This window comes from Drosophila teissieri, chromosome 2R, assembly GCF_016746235.2.
Source record: "Drosophila teissieri strain GT53w chromosome 2R, Prin_Dtei_1.1, whole genome shotgun sequence".
Taxonomy (NCBI): Eukaryota; Metazoa; Arthropoda; class Insecta; order Diptera; family Drosophilidae; genus Drosophila; species Drosophila teissieri.
Genome location: NC_053030.1, coordinates 18,429,331 through 18,435,330, shown reverse-complemented (window position 1 = coordinate 18,435,330; position 6,000 = coordinate 18,429,331).

Below are 6,000 nucleotides of genomic sequence, written 5' to 3'. Positions count from 1 at the left end.
TTAGTTCCGTTTTTAACTCAGTTTAATCTCCACAAACAGGATGCACTTATCTTAAAATTAAATAAAGCCATCTGCAAGTTAGTGGCAGGAAGTTACTTAAGAATCTTTTTTGAAGTTGTCCCTTATCATTGCCAAATCAAGTACACTGGCCGACATGAGTGATAGTCCCACCTCGAATTAGACCCTGCCACAAAAGAGCCGCTCGGGCTTAAGAAGTTGCCAAAATGCAGGCATAATTCTGGTGGTAATTTCACACGTCCACTCGGCCTGCGAATTCTCCTGGGCCAACTTCAAACTTCGTAAGCCAACTGGTGGCCACGTCCTAATTTACACGACACCCCCCTCCGGCGCATCATCCCATTCACACATCCGACAAGGAGGCTTTATTCGCAGGAAAAAATTAACGCAGACACAAATTATATCTGGCGCTGATTAATCACTTAACAAGCCTTGTACTCCGCGGATATTACCCACACACACACTCGGACTCGATCCGGCCCACGTTCGTCCTGACCTCCGGACCTCCAAACCTCCAGACTTCCAAACTGGCAAACCGCCAGAAAGTCGAGGGAGTGGGGAGTTAAATAAAATGCCACGTCAATTTCATGCAAAGGTGCGCAGTCGTAAATTTAACTGGACGCGTAAATCCTGTGCGCAAATGTTTCAAGTTCGCGCCGACGACGCGATCGCCAATTCAGATCACACTGCAAATAATTTGCAGTCGATCCAGTGTGTGTGGTTTTATGCTGAAAATATTTCTTGCCAGCTAATCCATTCCCTTACTACATTTACAAATTATACAAAGATAGGATCAGTTATGATTTAATCAAATTTTATTGGCAAATGAAAATACTGCTCTTTTAACTTGATTGGATTTGATGGTAATATACATTTATATAATGTTTGAATGAAATTTTCTTAAGTGCAGCTTGGTTCAGCTGAGCTCGGCTCATTTCCAGCCGATCCAGACCAGACCATTGCTGTCCAATTGTATTTATTTAGGGCCCGCTCAACTGACTTTTGCCAGGCATTGTGGCCTGTCAGCTCCGCTGGCCGCGCTAAAATTTAAATTCATACACGATCGTTGGCCCCAAAAAGACTAATGAGCACAATTATGCATTATTGCAGCTCGTTGCATCGAAAATGAACTTTAACAAGCCTCGGCGAACACTTGATGCGCCCTGAGTTGAAGTTGAGCAGGGGATTCGAGGGAAGCAATGTCTGGCGGCAGCTCGAGTTGGGTAAGTCGCAGAAAACTAGTTTTTCGCGGTTGTCTGTCGGCTTCCTTTTTTTGTTTTTTTTGGGTTTTGGCAAGCCTGGGATTGGGATTGGCTAAGGTTGTTAGCACTGCTCCTCTGCATTTTGCACAGCTCGCAAGACAGCCGAAGTCGGAGGAAGTCGGAGGAAGTCGGCGATAAGGTCAGCAGACAAGGAGACAATTGCACATGACACTTGCCGGGGCACTAATCCGATTTAGAGCCAAGAATAATGCCTAAATTTGTGCTTGGGTAAATACACCTTGGCCAAATGGATTGGCTTACGAGCAGAGAGAATGGAGAATGATTTAGGCTTTACATTCGATTTATAATACTTCATGTTTGCTTTAATCAAAAGACGACTTGCACTCAAACATTATGAACTGAATAAATTGTTTTATTATTAATAACTGTCACTAAAACGGAGACAGTTGCTTTATTTGATATTAAAGGCCAATCGATTCGATTTTGAAATAATTGACATTTGTCAAAAATGTAATGCCCAATTGGCCAAATCTGCATTTGATTAAAGTTTGCGATGACTGGAATTATCCGCACTACTGCGGCTGAGTCATGGCTTCCCAGTTCAGAGTCGCCCACTTCGGAGTTCAACGTAGGACACTTGCCAAAACTGTAGCAGTCAAAACAGATCGCCGGGATTGGTAAAAGGCAACAGGCAACGGGCAACGGGCAACTTGGCCTGACAAATAAGGCTGTGAGTTGGCCAGGAAATTCGCTTTTTCCTGCTCGCCTCTTGCGTGCGCATAAAATTCAAATCAATGACAAGACGTCGAGAACGACGACGACAACGACGAGGATGAGGATGAGGACAACTTTGCCGGCAACATTTGCGTTTCATTGCCAAAACGCCAATTTGGCAACTGGGAAAGCGAAATGCTGTTGCGGTGCTGTCCTGGCTTTTTATGGCTTATAGATATTGTCTCAAGATGTCTGCGGCGGATAATCTTGTTATCGCGACTCGTTGCATTTAATTGAGGCAAGCCAACTCCAAACTCCAAGCTCCAAACTCCAGGCTCCAAGCTCCAAGCTTCAATCTCCCAACTCCAAACTCCGATGCCGAAGTTCTTCAAGTTGGCTCTCGAGGGTAAAAAATTAATTGGTATATCAAAGCATTTGAATTTTAATGTGTTTTGCGTGGTCAGCGGTTAGAGTTTTCTTATAATTTTTCTAGTGCTTTCCGCCCCCTCCGAAAATAAAGAAAGGCGTGGCCTTCATTTCCATTCAATTGCACTTGAGCGTCCATTTCTTTTCCGGCTTCTCCATTTAATTTGGTTTTCCTTTCATTTCATTCCATTCCATTCTATTTTTTTGGAAATAAGGGGCAGGTTGAGCGGGAAACACGCAGCTGCCGTTGACATTTGGCATATCCATTCGCATTTCAAACCGAGAATTCTAAGCATATCAAAATGTTATTCAATACTTTCGGCCCAGCATTCCTTAAATGCTTTGTAGTAGGACCACGGGAGCCTACTTGGCCGTATTCTAATTTACCTCCGAAAAGGAGGCGGGCGCTCCTTTGGAAATGGAAAAAAGTGTCGCATAAAATTACAAAAGACAAAAGGTCGATTGTCCGTCCGAAGCGCTTTAATAGAAATCTACGCCCGTATTTTCGTTTGACAGAATTTCCAGCCATTTGGGCCCTGTTCCTTGGTTCGTTGGATTTTGCTTGGTTCTTATGGTTCCTTTTGGTTCTTTGACTGTGGTACACGCTTTTTGCATTTCGCTCTATTTTCGAGCAAAGTTCCTCTTTTGTCTAGCGCATTGTTGGCTGGGTCGCCCTGCGATTCCATTTGCCGGTGTGCCCCAACCAGATTCGCAGTTCCATATGCAGATTGAATTACACCGCAGGCCGCCATCGTCTCTTTAATTGTCAGTTCAAAGTGGACCAGTTAGGATAATTTGCAGTTGTTCTGGATTAATGCTCTCCGGGGCGGAACATCGGCGGTTGGGGGGATCCACGCCTCCGGCTAGAAATATCATTCTTTATTCCTTATTCTCTATAGCGGGGCGGGGTCTCTTTCAAAACTCGATTGGGGTTGTTTAGGCCTACAACTCTGTGGGAAGCTCGGCTCGAAAGAGACGAATATATATGTATGTTCGTAGAACTTAACTATGGCCATCCCTGTTCAGCGCGCTCATTGCTTAAATTATCAAATGGTCTGAAAAGAGGCCGTAAAATTGCCACTCAGACCCACACTAAAAACTGAATTATCCCATTGCCAAGGGGCGTTCAGCGATCGATGTTGCCTCAAAATTTCTGCTGCCATGTCGTCGCTGCAATCTCGTTTCAAGTGCCCCGCCAAAGAGCCACCAAAACTTAACAATATTAAAAGAATCTGCAAATGACGCGCAAATGTTTCAACACTCTCGGCATCAGCTCCTTCGTCCTCCATCCTCCGTCCTCCGTCCTCCTTCCCGTTTGCGAAAAGCGCCGCAATGCCAAAGCAAGAAAAATGTAATAATAATAAAAAACGAAATTATTGCACTTCACATTCACAGTCATCGGACAGTGCCATCTTTTGCCGGCGGCCATCCCGCCTCTCCTGCACTTCACATTGCGCAATGGGTGCCTCCACTCCGCAGAAGAGGCCAAGACGTCCAGACCCGCCGATCGAGAGCCCAGGATTGAGGATTGAGGATCGAGGATCGACAGCCAACTGGTCCGCCACTCGTTCTAACAAGAAGGTGATATAAGTGGTTCGATTGCCGCGGCCATTGCACACTGCTTTCAAATGAGAAATTCATCACTTTTTATACTATTTTAGGAACTTACTTTTAGAAACAACTAAGTATGGTATTCGCTTGAGTATAAAGAATACATAATACAACCTTTGAATTTTATTTTATTTTAATCATATCTGCTTTCAGTTCGTTTGCATAGTTTCTCTTTATTTAGTGAGGGTTCAGGTTTCTAAGATTGTAGATCATTTTTTCGGACATAACTTTGTTTTTTAAAACTTTTTTGTTGTCCATTTATCTAAGTAACAAGACTCTGTAAAACCACTGTGCCATATATTTCATATTTCTGAGATTGTAGATCATTTCTTCGGAAAGAACTTTGTTTTTTAAACATTTTTTGTTCATTTATCTAAGCAACATGACTGTGTAAAACCACTGTGCCACCGATCTTGGCGCAGAGTCGGCGGCGGCGGCGCGTTAGCGCTAATAAGCAATTGCCAAATTACATTCGCGTGAGTAATCTCGCGCCCCGATGCCTGCGAACGGGTTAAGACGGTAAGATGGTAAGACGGTAAGATGGTAAGACGGTAAGTTGGTAAGACGGCTGGGCTAGGACGGCTGCAGCTTGGTGGGCGGAGCCTGCTGGGCACCGCGAGCGCAGATACTTAAGTGATGCCTCGTCCGCTGTCCGCCGTCCGCCGTCTTCCGTCCTCAGTCCGCTGCACGTCCATGGGCATCCGCAGGGGCCTGCCAGTCACTCACTCACTCAGTTAGTCAGTTAGTCAGTCAGGCAGTCAGTCAGTTGGCCCGGTCACTCATTCATGCCGTCTCTGTTACACATGGAAAAATATTTTAAAATATAAATCAGCATATCTGATAAAATGAGGTCTTTATTAAACATATGCCGTCTCTATTAAACATGAAAAAAAAGTTCAAAATATGATGACTTATATCTAGACAGGGGTTTATTGAACATAAAAATACTAGAATAAAAAACATTTAATTCTAGTTAATAAACATTTATCTGTTTAAGAATGACCTTAAATAAGATCAGTTGTTTTAGCTTGTTGTTAAATATCCACACTAAATATGTTTATAATACATTACTAAGAGTATATCCCCACTTACCATTGATTGATTATTTCTATTTCTTATTATCTGAGAAGTATATCCTTTTTTTTCTGTGTACTTGAGGAAGCAGCTCCGAGCTCCCCGACTTCGCAGACTTCTCGAATCGAAGACTAAGCCTGTAATTTAATTTTTTGCCCGTTCGGCTGCTTCTGCTGCTCTTGCCGCTGCTGCTGCATTTTGTGGCCCAAAGTAGTCAGTTAGTTAGCGCTGCGATCGCCATTTCTTCGCTCCCTCGGATAAGGAATTTCTTCCCTTTAACACATTTTGGCATGCAATTTGTTGAAATTAACTTCAATTGCAATTTCTGTTCTGTTCAGTTCTGTTCAGTTCTCGCCGTGCTCAAGCCGCTCTGGCTCCTCCTGCAACTCCTCCAAAAACTTGTGTCATTTCCATTGGGTTATCGTTGCCGCATCTTTTTGGGCCAACTGACATGTGCATATAGGCATGGATGTGGCCATTAGAGCGGCAATCTGGCTGTCAGAGCGAGGGGAGATCGGCTCGCAATTCGATTGCCGTTTTGCTGCGAAATAATGCCCCCCAGGCGGGATAACTGTTAATGGCCAATGAAAGAGCCTTGCGATTCATTTAACGGGCGAGAAAAGCGGGGGAACAACTACTCTTCGCATTTTCGAACAACTACCTAGTACATTGTAGTAAAGGGATTGCAGCGCCTGAGTCCTGAGTTCTTTACTTCTTACTTCTGCTTAATTTACTTCGAACTGAGGTATTTCGATTGCAATCCTGTCATATTGTATTGGTGTCCTCCAGGCTTTCCACACATAAACAAAATCTATCTGAATTTATATCTATATATCTTTTTCAAAGTGTCGCTGCAAATAAAATATACAACCTTACGTTCTTAATACCATATAACTATTATATGTAGTTATATTGTATGGCAATCGTAAACACT